At 44.2% G+C, this 13,784-nt stretch overlaps 1 protein-coding gene across 4 annotated transcripts in view; it reads left to right on the forward strand.

Annotated features, from left to right (window-relative positions):
• Positions 1–4,277: 4,277 nt before the first annotated feature.
• The window catches only part of Nrip1 (nuclear receptor interacting protein 1), an 80,366-nt gene continuing 70,859 nt past the window's right edge, over positions 4,278–13,784 (forward strand). For 2 of the 4 annotated variants that reach the window (XM_027412401.2, XM_035444376.1), the window contains exon 1: positions 4,278–4,407. The gene's annotated coding sequence lies outside the window, so the exon portion shown is untranslated. Of the gene's footprint in view, positions 4,408–4,761; positions 5,367–13,784 lie in introns of those variants that run through there. The other 2 variants (XM_027412403.2, XM_035444377.1) reach the window with 2 other exon arrangements.

Raw genomic sequence — 13,784 nt, forward strand, 5'->3', positions numbered from 1 at the left:
TGTAGGATTCAATAGGGCAGTAGGTGGCCACAGACCCATATCTGCTGAGCACGAAAAGGCCCTAAAACTGTGGAGTGTTGGGAGTTGAAAAGGCACTGCATTTTGGGGACCTAGTGTTCAAAAGAATAAAAGAGCTGGGCGCAGTGGTGCACACCTATAACCTTATCATGAGTTCCAGGCCAGCCAGCACTACATAACAATATCCTGCTTAAAAAAAAAAAACTATCTAATTTTTGTGGTATACCCATTCAAACATTTTGAATATGTTGAATTAATTAATTAATTAGAGAATAAGATTCAAGTGAACAGCATTTCTTTGTACCTGTGAGATGTAGCTACTGAACATTTTAAATCTCACATGAAAGTCACTGTTGTGAGTCACTCAGTGTTTTTGCTGGCCAAGCCTGTTCAAGAGGCAAACTGCTCGCATAACTCCACTAGTGGGTCCATTTGTATGTGATCAGTGACACGGATACATATAGCACACAGCATGTGTACAGGTCTTCTCTCAATGGACATTTCTATTCTCTCATAACTTCCTACCGTTAACAGTTTATTTCCTTCCTGAGCAGTCCTCTCTCATTCTGCCTACTTAGCAAATTCTTCCAACCTTTCACCAGCCAGCTGAAGCATCGTTTTCCCTGTAAAATGTTTTCTGGACTCCCTGGCCTCACTATCCGTACCTCAGATAGAAATAAACACTCTGTCTTCAAGGGCATGACAGTGACTTGGCCAACATCTAGTGAATGCCTACTATTTGCTAACCATAAGGGTAAGTGTTGGAGGTAGCTCAGTGTGAGCAATAGGGGGCTTAGACCTTACGCCTGCACACGTTCATTCTCGAAGGGAATGCTGATAAGTGAACGGTTATAAAAACAAAATTGGCTTGAAGGATGCTGGACATGAGAGATGTAGAGAACACATCAGATGCTCCTCAGACTACTTGTAGGTATTTATAAGAAATAAGCTAAAATATTGAACTCCAGAGGAGTGACAAACATTTTATAATACATCTGTATAACTGAATAGCATCTTTTTACATCATACATGCTTCAAACAAGAACTGACTTTCAAATACAAACTACTCAAGAGACAATTGTATCTTACATATACCACAACACCCATGCAATGATCCTCTTAGCCTGGAAATTTAGATATTGCTTTCTAAAAAATTTACAATTATTGTATCACCACTAGGAGATGTCACTTAATTGGAGGGACATTGACCAGCCAGCATGTATGAGACTCAATCCCTGAGAGCAGAGGAAAATGTCATTGAGTGTGTTTGGTGTGTGTGTAAGTATGTGCCATGCACAATTGTGGAGATCAGAGGACAACTTTATGAAGTGTGTTCCAAGGAGCAAACTCAGATAGCCAGCCTTGTGCAGTGAGTGACTTTATCCTTGAGCCATCTTACTGACCCAGCACTGGCATTTTGTTTAAAGAAAGAACAAACACAAAATGGTCTTCACACGGTACATTAAGATGAATTCCACATGAGGTATGCAATTAATTTTACACAAATGTATTATCCAAAAAGTCCAGGATTTTAATTATTACATTAGGAGGGGGTGAGCAGCTTTGGTACACTATCTAACATATAGCTGTTGTAGTTTCAGCACTGATATTGGACAAGCAGGACAAGACTTGGCTTGCTGGGCAGTGTCAGTGATTCAAAACCTGGTTAAGAAGTGAGAATATGCTTTCCAGAGTGGCATTTGAGTGCTTCAGATATCTGTCCTCAGGTCTGTCACTGTGATACCTGCACCTTACTCCTTGGTGAGAGCATCACTCAATTACATGGAATCTATTACTTAGTTTAACTTTACAGTAATTGTGACAGGGCATCTGGATTCTTAGTCTGTTCCAGAGAAGAAACTGCCAATCAAAAGAGAAGAAAACGTTTGTCTCTTGGTAACAGAGGCTTGAAATAAAATGCAAACTCAGAATTTTGTGTGTGTGTGTGTGTGTGTGTGTGTGTGTGTGTGTGTGACAGAGAGAGAGAGAGAGAGAGAGAGAGAGAGAGAGAGAGAGAGAGAGAGAGAGAGATGCAGAGGCTTTGCACACACTAATCAAGTGCAATTACTCTTTGCTTCATACCTAGCACTTAGTTTTACAAACTGGTTTCTCATTTTGGGACTTAGTCCTTGAACTTGCTGAAAAGTCCTGGCTGGTCTCCAATGTCCCTCTTCCTTTCTCAGCCTTCCAGTTACAGTCAAGTACCACCATGGCTAACTAAAATCATTCGACAAATCCACTACAATCTACCACAATGATGCTTTTTAATGAGACTGACATTGAATTTTCTATAAAATGCCAAATAAAGCCCAATAAACTGCTTAAGAAAAAGGACACATTTCTAGTACATTTTAGAAAGTCCCTGTGCAATATTTAAAAATATTTTTCCAAAGGAGCCAAGCTCCAATTATGCTGTTCATTTAATTGCAGTTATTTGCTTTTTGTCAATCCGAGATAAATGATGCTTTTACTAACGTGCTTTGAGCAGATTTTGAACTGTGGCATACACAAATACTACTCTGTTACATGAGATTTACACTACATTAGATGACAACAGATTGCACAGGTGACTCACTGGGAGAGATAATATGTATCTTAAAATGTACCATCACCACTAGCCAAAATATTCCTGACATGGGTTCAGGACTGTGCTAGGATATCGCTTTATTAAGAATTAATTTGAAAAACTGCTTTCGCTTTCAAGATTGGGAAGGCACTCTAGACCTTGCTCATTTGAAAAATAGCCGGCTGTATAACTATTACATAACAGTAAAGAATACAGTTTGATCACTTAGGTCATCTTTGGTTTCTATGTGCATCAGTAACTGTTTCCAAATGCTACCAAAAATGCATGACAGTAGATACCTTCATCCACAAATTTGTCTTATCCAGTGAGTATTTTAACGCAGCCATACCACTTTACAGTTCAGGGTGAAGTGAAAATGTACTTCAGTTTTTTGTTTTTTTTTTTATGTCAAATAAAACCAACTTTTACAACCACTCTTTTTCCGCTGGTAATTCTTTTCATGGAGAGATACTAAAGTGAAAAGGAAACGTGACATCTGGGTGGGGAGGGGCGTCAGAAGGAGTCTTCACAAGTAATGTTCGCGAGGAGAGGATTTTAAAGCGGAAAACACGAGAGGGCGAGATCATGGTTTCTTATTATTCTCTCCTCCCTCCACTTTTTCGCTTCACCAATCTGTAGCCCCCCTCAAATTTAGAGGCGGGTTCAGCAAGACAAGGCTGCAGGAAACCCAGGTTTCACTGTACTGCCACCCTGGCTTCGTGATGTAATTGTTATTTATTGAGACTCTGAACCGAGCACAGCTGCTTAAAGAGGTGACAGCCCATCTCCTAGTCCTGTTGGGTCAGATCCTTCCTGGGGGTGGTGCAGATGGCCCGACAGACCCTGCTGGAGACTTCGCAGTGACAAAGCAGCTGAAGATAAACCCGGTTCCTGGGTCCTGCGTCCGTCTAGGGAGCTGAGCTGGGCACTCCTCAGGTCTCCTTCCCAGTTTTCCGCTTGGAATCACGCCACATTAATTACTGGGTCCTACTAGGTGCTGTGGGCATGGGGTCAAAATGACCTAGAGTTATAGCGCCGTCCTTCCTGATTTTAAGCGGGACACAGATTTCTAGGAGGTGGAAATTAGGGTGGGTAAAAGGCAGTCAAGAGAACGCGTGCTGTGGGTGAAATGGGAGGAAGGGAGACCCTTAAGGTGCCAGCCCCTAGGTGGAGACCCCAGGGAAGGGTCAGGGTGTCTTTATTCCTCTGCGGTGCTCACAACGCTTGCCCAAGCCTGGGTGACATGGACGATCACCTGGTCCCTAGGGACAATCTGTCCAGGCGGCTGGACGGGGCCGGAAAGCCAGGGCTCCTGCTCGGAGAGCAAGGCACCCCCCTTTCCCGGTCGAACTGTGTCCTCTCTCTACCTTCAAGGCCGCGCAGCCCCGGGTCTCCCACCCGGAGCACCGGAGAGGAGGCCTGCAGGAGCCGGATAGGCTCCCCAGCTCCAGCGAGCCGCCGGGTACGCGATCAACCCGGGTGACAATGGGAGGGAGGGGCAGAAAAGGGTTAAGAAACTTGGCTGAAGAGCTGAATGGCGTGGAGCAGCGAGGGGAGGGACCCGGCCGCCGCGAACTCGGCGGCGGAGGGAGGAGCGCGGCTGCGGCGGGCGGGCGGCGAGCGAGGCGCTCAAAGTCAGCCTCGCAGACATTGCAGCAGAGCCCCGAACTCGGGAGGCGACGGCGATCGCGGTGCAGGCGGAGGACGAGCCGGCCCCAGCCCGCCCGTGCGCACCGCCCGTGGCCTCGCGCGGCCGCAGGGCACGGCTCACCCGGGAAGGAGGGAGCGACGCGGATCGGCGGCCCGGAGCCGAGGCGGCCTCGGTGAGTGGCGATCGCGGCCCGGGCTCGGTGCAGAGCTGGCAGAGCGGACGCCGAGCCACCCGGGCACGGCCTGGGTGACCGGCCCGGGGAGGCGGCGGAGGCCGGGGAGGCCCACGGGGGACGCCGGCCACACGGATCCCGGGGACAGCTTGCCGCCGCGCCCGGCTCCGGGTCTCCCCGGGAACTCGCGGCCGCCCCCCCCCCCCGCGCCGACGCGGCCGCCAAGTTGTAGAGTTCCCAGCCGTGGGATCGTCCGTGCCAGCCGTGGCGCGAGGGGCGCAGCCTCCCTGGGTGTGCTGAGCCGGGACCCACGCGGGTGGCCGGGTGGCGGGGCCCGGGTCGAGCCCGCTCGGCTGCTCCTGTTGGCCCCGAGCCCCGGGCGCTGGCTGCTGCGCCGCTCGGTCCTGCCGCCCAGCGGTGCCCGCGGTGGCGCCCGCGCTGCTCCCCGCCTTTAGTTGGTGCCTCCCTGCGCGGTGCTCGCCGATTCCCGGCAGGGAAAAGTGACTCGGACAGGGACAGCGCTGAGCCCCAGGCCCGGCCTGCTGGGCACCAGGTCCCCGCCTGCCGAGGGAGGGCGAGGCTCCTTGCACCGGAGGCCTCAGCCTAGTTTTTCCCCAGCATCCGAGAGCGGGCTTTGCGTTTAGTGTGAGCCTGCTGAAGTCCTCGGAGACGCTCTTCTCTCTTGTGCCACTCTCCTCCTTACTCCGGTTTGAGGAAACCCTCGTCCGTGGCAACACTCTCCGGACCCCCACCCCCATCCTTCCCAAAGTAGTTTCCAAATTTTAATCAGGAGTTGATGTTCAGACTGAAGGAACAAAGGAATCCACTGTGTTTAAAAGGCGGACAGGCGGTGAGCCTGACACATGTTGATCTCTGAGGCATTCCAGGAGTTTCTACCTTCCATCATGTCAGTAATTTAATTGGATTCTGGCGGTCGTAAACGAAGAACAGAACGTTAGGTAATTTTATGTTAAGATACTTTTTAAAAATTAGTGTGTCATTTTAGTTGGTGGTAAAGTCCCTACGTTCTTAGGTGCAAGAACTTTTAACTCATTTTTGTGACATCAGGCTTGAGTTTGTCTGCTAATGTAAATGATTGTGACACTGAGGGAAAACCGTGTTTTAGAGGAAGAGAGAGACTGTCTCAAAGTAAAACAAGATCGGTGTGCCTGCCTGTCTGTGTCTGTGTACACACCTATACATGCGTAAATGATGTATAGTCTTCGTATTTCCTGGGTTTTGTAAAGCAAGGGGCTTCAGGAATTCATTCTTTAAAGTTATGAATTACATTGAACCTGCTTATTAGTGAATCATAGGTTTTACCAAGTGGGCGGCACCTTCCCGATGCTGTTATTCAATGTTCAGTCACCAGTTTGCCACCTTTGTCTAAGAGACAGTGAAGTAAGTCTACTTTTTAAGCAAACAGTGCTTCATGCGCATGGCCCCTAAATGTGGCTGCTGCCTGGGTGTGTTGAAATGTCCTTTTACTTCCAAGTGACTTAGTTGCCCTGGTTTTGCCCAGCAGTTTGGTAATGACCATAGGGTTTAATTGACTCAGGGAGCCTGGCTTCAACACCAATAGGAACTTTCTAGGCTTGGTCTTACTTAGTTCCTATAGACAAAGGAGAAGCAGTAACATAGCAGGCACTACTGCTTAGTCTAGGACTGGATACTTACTCCAGGCCACTTTGTACTCCGGTGGGGAGATTTCTTTGCAAAGTTAGCCTGCAAAGTACAGGAGGAGCTTGAGGAAAACAGGTAAGAAGTAAATAAGGAGGGCAGTTAGTTCGGTGGCTGCCTTTACACAGATGAGAGTCCCTGTGCTGCCTTTGAGACCGTGGAACATCAGGTTTAAAACCCATGAGAAGCTTGAGAACCTGTGTTTTCCAAACTTTGTTAAACTTGTACTTTTCTAATTGAGCTATCCGGAAATATTGTGAGTTAGCAGTGGAGAAGTGTTTGTGGCTGAGGCTAGGGCTGCTCTGGGTCCTCCAGTTTTAAGAGCAAAACATTGTGATAAAAAATAACCTATACCACCACCTAGAGTCTGCTTGTTAGTTTATGGCTCCTGGAGTTTGCTTACATCCATCCCCAGGTCCCTTATGGTTGCTGCATGGTCCAAACATGATTTGAGAAGTTGAGGCTTCCTAAAGGCTGTCCAAAAGAACAATTACTTAAGTCATAAACAGCAAGGGCCAATTTAAATTATCCACGCCACCTTCAGAATAGAAAATTATGACATATCAACTCAAGTGGGCTGGCCTCCAAAAGATATTAATTCAGAAATGTAAGGCAGAGCCTTCTAAGCGTGAGCTTTAGGGGTGGCTGTGACTGCTAAAAGATTTTCTGTTTTCAGAGATTCAAGAAATATTACGAAATAAGTGTTCTCAGTACCTTTTGTGGTTCTAGGGAAACAAAAGCAATGATTAAAAAATATAGAGGGAGGAGTATTGCCACTACAAAATTCTAGACACTGAAAAGGTCAGAGAGAATGTAGACAGTAGTTGAATTGGGGTTCAACTATGTGAGAATCAGGCCATGTGAAACAGAGTGATTATCTGTCCTGCTGGTGGTGGCTATGCAAGAGAGCAGTCTGTTGAACAGGACACCTTAGGGAGGCAGCCTCTGCCATGTGGCGCAGCACATTGTCCAAGGAGGAAGTAATGCTCCTCCTTGTAACGTGTAGCCTAAAAGATGGCCTCCAAGATCTTTAATTAAATATCAGTTGAACAGAGAGAACTAGAGCACTGGATTAATTCTGTCAAACATCACTATTTTAGAACATCGAGGACAACTGAAAATGAATTAACTCATATCTGAAAGCAGAGTTTTATCGAAGGTGACAGATGAGGCAAAATATGTCAGTCTAATGGAACACATGGGGAGATGAGGATAGATCTGCCATCCTCGGCTCTCTAGACAGTTGAGAGCAAAGCAGGCTATTATTAATTGTGTAGATTTCATCGCCAAGCCAGTATAGAAGATCATGGCCTGGAAATCATTTTAAATCAGAGTGGCCTAGGATCTATGAGGTCAAAGGTCTTAGATAATTTTTATTTGTAAGCCTGAAAATTGTGAGCAACTTCTGTCTTCCAGAGAAGCAGTAATGCTTTGGTGTGTGAAGTTAAAAGATCATCCAGCTAAAAATATGTTTAAGACGTTGAAGTTTTAATCAGTAAAAGTTACACATTTTAAAGGGACTCAATGAATCCCTTTTATGATTTAAAATTTAGGTTTCCTGACATGTTTCAAAGTGTAGGCTAGTCGCTCAGTTTCTCTCTCTACCCCCACTCTCCTTCCCTTCCTTCCCCCCTCACCCCTCCTCTCTAAAATAAACAACTTACACATCTTTAGCCATTTTTCTGTCCTCCACGAAAATTGCTTTAATTTGTGAACTTTCTTTTGTAACTGTGGCTGGGTGCAGTTTATTCTGTACTTTTTCAGCCTTCCATTTCGGGTGGCTGCTACACACACGTGAATGGATTTTGTACTCTCAAGTAAGCATTGACTTTTAGAAGGAGGACGACTGAAGACAACACATTTACTGTTACTAGCAAAACCCTGTGTGCCAATATCTTCCAACTGGAAATGTATTTTCATTTAAAATATCTTGACTGCTGTTGAAGAGTTGAAGAATTTTCAACAGAATGTGGTAGGGTGACTTCCTGGATGTACAGAGTTGGGTCTGTGAGTTTAACAGCTGGGCATTCATTTCCTTACATTGTAGGTTTTCAGGAACTAAGGGATGAGCATGTCCATTCAGTAGTAGCTAGATAACAATGGTCAGAAACCTAACACCAGGGTGGACCTGAGGAAGGTGAAGACCAGGCATAGCAGAGGATGAAGCAGGGCAGTGGAATGGAGCTGGGACCTGCACAAAAGTTGGGATGGAAAGAAAGTAAGTGGAGGAGACCTGGTTTCCCGTTCCTGTTTGCATCTGATGCTGAGGCAGGGACATGGATTGCTGATGGTAATGGATTCCCTTCTATGAGGCCAGCACTATTATATAAATAGCGATTGTTGGAGGGAATGAAATGGCTAGTTCTCTGCTTGTACAGATTCACAGTGAGTTTGGAAATGTTCCTTAAGTCTACCTGAAAGGGAAAGCAAAAATTGGGTGCCAGAATAGAACCAGCAGGTACAGTTTACTTGGAAGAAAATGAATATTATCTCCCTTTTTTGTTTCATCTCTTGTTAAGATCTGGAACTTTTAAAAAGTATTATGGGCATGGAAAACTGGGTGCTGAGGTTTGGGTGATGACATGGACATCTTTTAACAGATTGTGTTGGAGATGGCTGGGTGTGACTGGCTAAAGAAGAATGCTTTGTTTAAGTATATTGTGTTATTCAAGGGGGAATGGACAGCGAAGACACCAGAAGTCTCATCAGGGGTTTTATGCAAACAACTTATATAGTTGCCCATCGTTTTTTCTTTTCCTTCTTCATCATTGATATTTAACATTGCATTTGTATATATACTAAATGTGTAGAAATTCTAAAAATTAGACTTTATTTTGAACAAAAACTTCTGTGTTTCTATGGGTATGAAAGATACGTTTTCCATCGTGAAAGCTGGTATGTGAACTAATAGGAAGTCATGTCACTTTTTTTTTTTGGTACTGTTACTATATATTCTGTGTCATGGACCTTGGCATTCTAATTGGTCCCTATACTTTCTTGCAGTCACATCACCCAAAACGTTATGAAGCTTTCAGTGTTATCGATCATCGATATGCCTTAAATAAGGCAATTTTCTTTAGATTCATACAATGGAGAATAGAAGTGGATTTTCAAAACTAATCTATTTTACAATAATAGTAGGATTTTGGATCATGCTACAGTTATTTAGTCTAGAACTCTAGGGGTGCTGTAGAGAGAAACAAATCCGAGAATTGAGAAGTTTGGCAACCCAAAGAGCAAGAAAAAAAAAAAAAAAGCCACTTAGGTACCAAAGCAAAGCATATTTTCTGCATGAGTAAGCTAAAAATATTTTTAATGTTATGTCAGTTTTTAAGATAGATTATTCTTGAAGGTAACCCGATAGATAATTATAAGTTATGATTCATCTGATTTGGTTTTTTTGGTTGAAATAATGCCAAGTAGGGCATTATTGAAACAAAGGCTGGTAAGGTACACCCATACTGATCGCCCTCTCTCATTCAGTTAATGGGACTGGGGTAAACCATGGATTTTGTTTAGAAAATTGGAAACTGAATTCTCATTGATAGCACCAATAGTTGTAGTTGAAATTTCAACAATTTCACTGTCCCCTCAAAGTTTTCACTTCCACACTTAGAAATGAAAAGCTGTACATCAAAAAACACACCTTTTGTTGTTGCAATTTAGTTGTTTTTTTTTTTTTTAATTTTCTGGATTTTTTTGTTTCTTCAAAAACTACCTTTAAGGATGAAAGGAAAGTATCTTTTGTTTGCCTTAGATTTTGAGTGACTAGCCCAGAGTTTCAAGAAACGTTCAATTAGAAGCTGGCTAGGTACGTAAGTCCTTGGCCTGAGTTTCCCACCCAGACTGGGCGCCTCATGCTGGTGTTTACTGAGAGCTTTGGTGGAAGGGAATCTCTCTCTTTTGGACTTCTAATTAAGAAGCCTGTTTGAGGATAGGCAAGGTTACTCCTTTTGAAGCCTGCAATTTCCATCTGCTGCAAAGGATTGTGGGCAACTTGGGAGCTATGGAATTTGGAGCTTGTAGTGTTAGTTTGCTTTGACTGTTTTACTTCATGTCCTTTACCAGCTCTGTGAAGGTACAAGGTATCACTGTGTGACTGGTTTTAGAATAAGTTGGAAAGCTTATGGTTGCCTGTAGTGGTTAAGCTGGCTGCTGGTGGTTACGCCTTTCTAATGGCTGAATTTGCCTAGACATAACGTGCAAACACATTAACTATCATTGCATTAAAAATGTCAGATGTGGGGCTAAAGAGATGGCTCAGTGGTTAAGAGCACTGACTGCTCTTCCAGAGGATCCGGGTTCAATTCCCAGCATCCACATGGCAGCTCACAACTGTCCATAACTCCTGTTTCAGGGGATCCAGTACCCTCATAAAGACATTCATTCATGCAGGCAAAACACCAATGTACATGAGATAAAATAAATAATTAAATATGTCAGATGATAATTTAGCATTATAATAGTGAGGTGGGGAATTATGCTTAGATACACACTGGAAGTGAGAATAATATTTATAACATAGTTTTTAATGTGGGCTGTTAATGGGTTGGTTAAGAACCTAACATATACTGTTAGGATCAATGTGTGTGTGTGTGTGTGTGTGTGTGTGTGTGTGTGTGTGTGTGTGTGTGTGTGTGTGTGTGTGTGTGTGTGTGTGTGTGTTGAGGATTGAACCTAGAGCCTTGTGCATGCTAGGCGTATATGTGGTCTACCACCAAAGAAGTACACCTGCAACCTCAGAGATGATACATTTAAGAAGTGGATGATAACTGGATGGGGAAAAACAAAGTTTAGGATTTTGATTCCTGAAGTTTGAGCTTTTAGTAATGTAGTAACAGCGACATTGATCTCTACACCAGCAAAGAAGCAAATTCCACAAGGGGAGACAGAAAGAAAAGTATGGGAAGCATGAGAAAACTCCAAATTAATTAATTACCCTTGCAGTATTTCACCCAAAGGACCATTTACACAAAGGGTCATGCAGGATTTGGTTTGATTTTTTTTAAAAAAAAAAACATTAAAAATAGTACTTCTGTTTTCTGTTCTACCTCTCTTTTTCTAGTGCCCTGTCTTCTACTAAGTCAGAATTGGATTCTGCTAAAAGGGAAGTCCTTTTGTCTCCCTGGGCAACAACATCCCTAGCACCAGAGGTCAGATGTGATTTTAAATTCTGAGTTTCTACTGCTGTATGTCAGTACATATTGTTCACGACTTCAAACTGGTGATTTGAGAAGGAGTAGAGATGATTGAATGAAAACTTGGTGTGCACAGAACTTGTATTTGGTGTTTCCCCGCCTCTCCATCTCCAGGAGGAGGAGCAGGAGCAGGAGCAGGAGCAGGAGCAGGAGCAGGAGCAGGAGCAGGAGCAGGAGCAGGAGCAGGAGCAGGAGCAGGAGCAGGAGCAGGAGCAGGAGCAGGAGCAGGGTTAGCAAGTGCACTCATACTTAGGAGGCAACTGCTTTGTGCCAGGCACTGTTCTGGCTGGTTTACATGCATTTTTCACTTCTAATCCTTGCAACTCCCCCAGAGACTCATAGAGATTATTTCCTCTAGTTTATAGATACAGAAACCCAGTTTGTGAGTTGCCAGAGTCCCTTGCCTGAGGTCACACAGCTAATTTCATTTTCCACGAGAATTTGCCCTCTTTAGAAAGGGAAACTAGCTGCCTGCTGACTTTCAGGAAGCCATTAGGAAACCTTGCTCTTCCACCTGATAGCCTCAAAACTCAGGTTCCAAGGACAGACCTGCCAGCCTGATGCTCACAGCTCAATTTCTCTGGGAAGGCCTCTCTTTTAAGGGTTCTCCAGCTGCCTACTCTTGACCAGAGGGAAACTTAGTCCCCAAAGGCAGCTGGCTACTTTCCCCAAACATAGTTCCCAAGGGCAGCTGGCCGTTCTCTCCCCAGTACTAGATCTTGGGATGTGTACCACAGAAGTATTGCAGTGTTCTTCAAGGTGGTGAATGCTGCTGTGTTTCTTGATGTCATTCATTAAAATAGCCAGCCATATAGTCTTAGTCCCGGTGTTCCCAAGGCTAGCTGTGTTCGTCCACTTGAGCGAGCTGCTGTAGCAAAAGTGTGTTAGTCTTCCTGGATAAAAAAATTGCAGCTCTTGACTATGCTTCACCTGGTTTTCTTTTTACTACCTTTTCTTCACGCACAGTCATTTTGTTAAAGACTGTGCTATGTTAATCAAGTACAGTCTGAGCTCCAAATAGGAAGTGGAGAATGCATTTGTGAGTTTATTGGAAGGACAGAGATAAGCTACAATTGGCTTCATTTGGGGAGTAGACTTTGGTGAGGAGGGTGCACTTGGATTTAGGAGGCTGGTGGCACAGAGTGTATTTTTAAGTGCACACTGGTCATGTGCTTTTATTGTTGAGGCAACAAGAAATGGAGTTATAAACCTCCCACCCCTTAAAAAACAACAACAACAAAAAACTTGATACATTTAAAATGTATGATATTTGGAACCCCAAACGACTCGGGGTGGTTCCCTATAGACTGAAAGGTACAAACTATATTGGAGACATAAAATGAGATATAAAGTCAATATGCATAATATTTTTAGTGTGCTTTGAATGTTGAATTGCTAAGTAAATGTTGGGCAACAAAAGATTCCCATAAAAGCCGCAAAAGAATGTTTGCTTGTCTTTTATTAAGAGACTAGATATTTTATTCTGGCTAAATGGGAGAGGAGCTCTCAAAGTGAACAATCTGGGGAGGGAAGTCTTCTGTTTCAGACTATGTATTGATATTATTTCTCTAACCCTTCCATGCCTGTACTGACTTAATTGAAATAGACTGAATCTATGTGATAGCAAACATAAGGGGTGGATTGAGAGTTTTTAATTTACCATCTGGTACTTTCTTAGTGTCTACATGCCTTTGTATCAATGAGGCCAAACCCAAGGTAGAGCATAGCTCTGATTCTGAGGAGGCCCTCCTCCCCTATCCTCCTACCCCCTTCCCTAGTGTCATAGTGTCTTCACTAAACTTTGAACCCCAACCCCTACCCCTAATGTGTATCAGGATCATAGAGTCTTCACTGAATTTTGAATCTCCACAAATTGAAATAATATCGTGGTGTATTTTCAGGCTGGGAGAGGACCTGATAGAAAACCATAGATGGGGTGAAGTTAAGCACACCATCTAGAGGGACTCTTGTCTGCTTCCTCCTCAGTGCAAGTACTCACATGTGCTTGGTACTTATTCGTGATTTTCTTTTCCCTCCATCCCAGTCCTTTCTGTTTAGTGTTGTTTCCCTTTAATTTGGCAATTTCTCCTCTACCTACTCCCAGGGATCCGTGCTCTACAATTGGACAAACTATCACTAAATCTTTTAGTACTTTTTGTTATAGTTAACTTCAAAATGCCCCAAAGGAGGAAACTAAGCCTGTAAAAATTTAAGTTAAACTATAAAAATTACATAGTTGGAGGTTGGATAGACCCTGGTTGAGAAGTCATGCCTTGATTTCCTTTGAACTCTTCTGTTTCTGTTTTTGTTTTCTTGATGAAGTCGGGAAGGAAAGAGAGGGGTTGGAGTGGAGAGAGGGAGTCACAGGTGTGATGGACTCAACCTTTGGCAGTGGATCCATCAGTGAAGAGCAAGTTAAGGCCAAGGCCAGTGCTGGGTCTTGAGGGGTGAGTAGTGGACAGCTACATCCCTGTAGTCTTGGTATTTCATTTCCTTGTG

Source organism: Cricetulus griseus, chromosome 4, assembly GCF_003668045.3.
Source record: "Cricetulus griseus strain 17A/GY chromosome 4, alternate assembly CriGri-PICRH-1.0, whole genome shotgun sequence".
In the NCBI taxonomy this organism is placed as follows: Eukaryota; Metazoa; Chordata; class Mammalia; order Rodentia; family Cricetidae; genus Cricetulus; species Cricetulus griseus.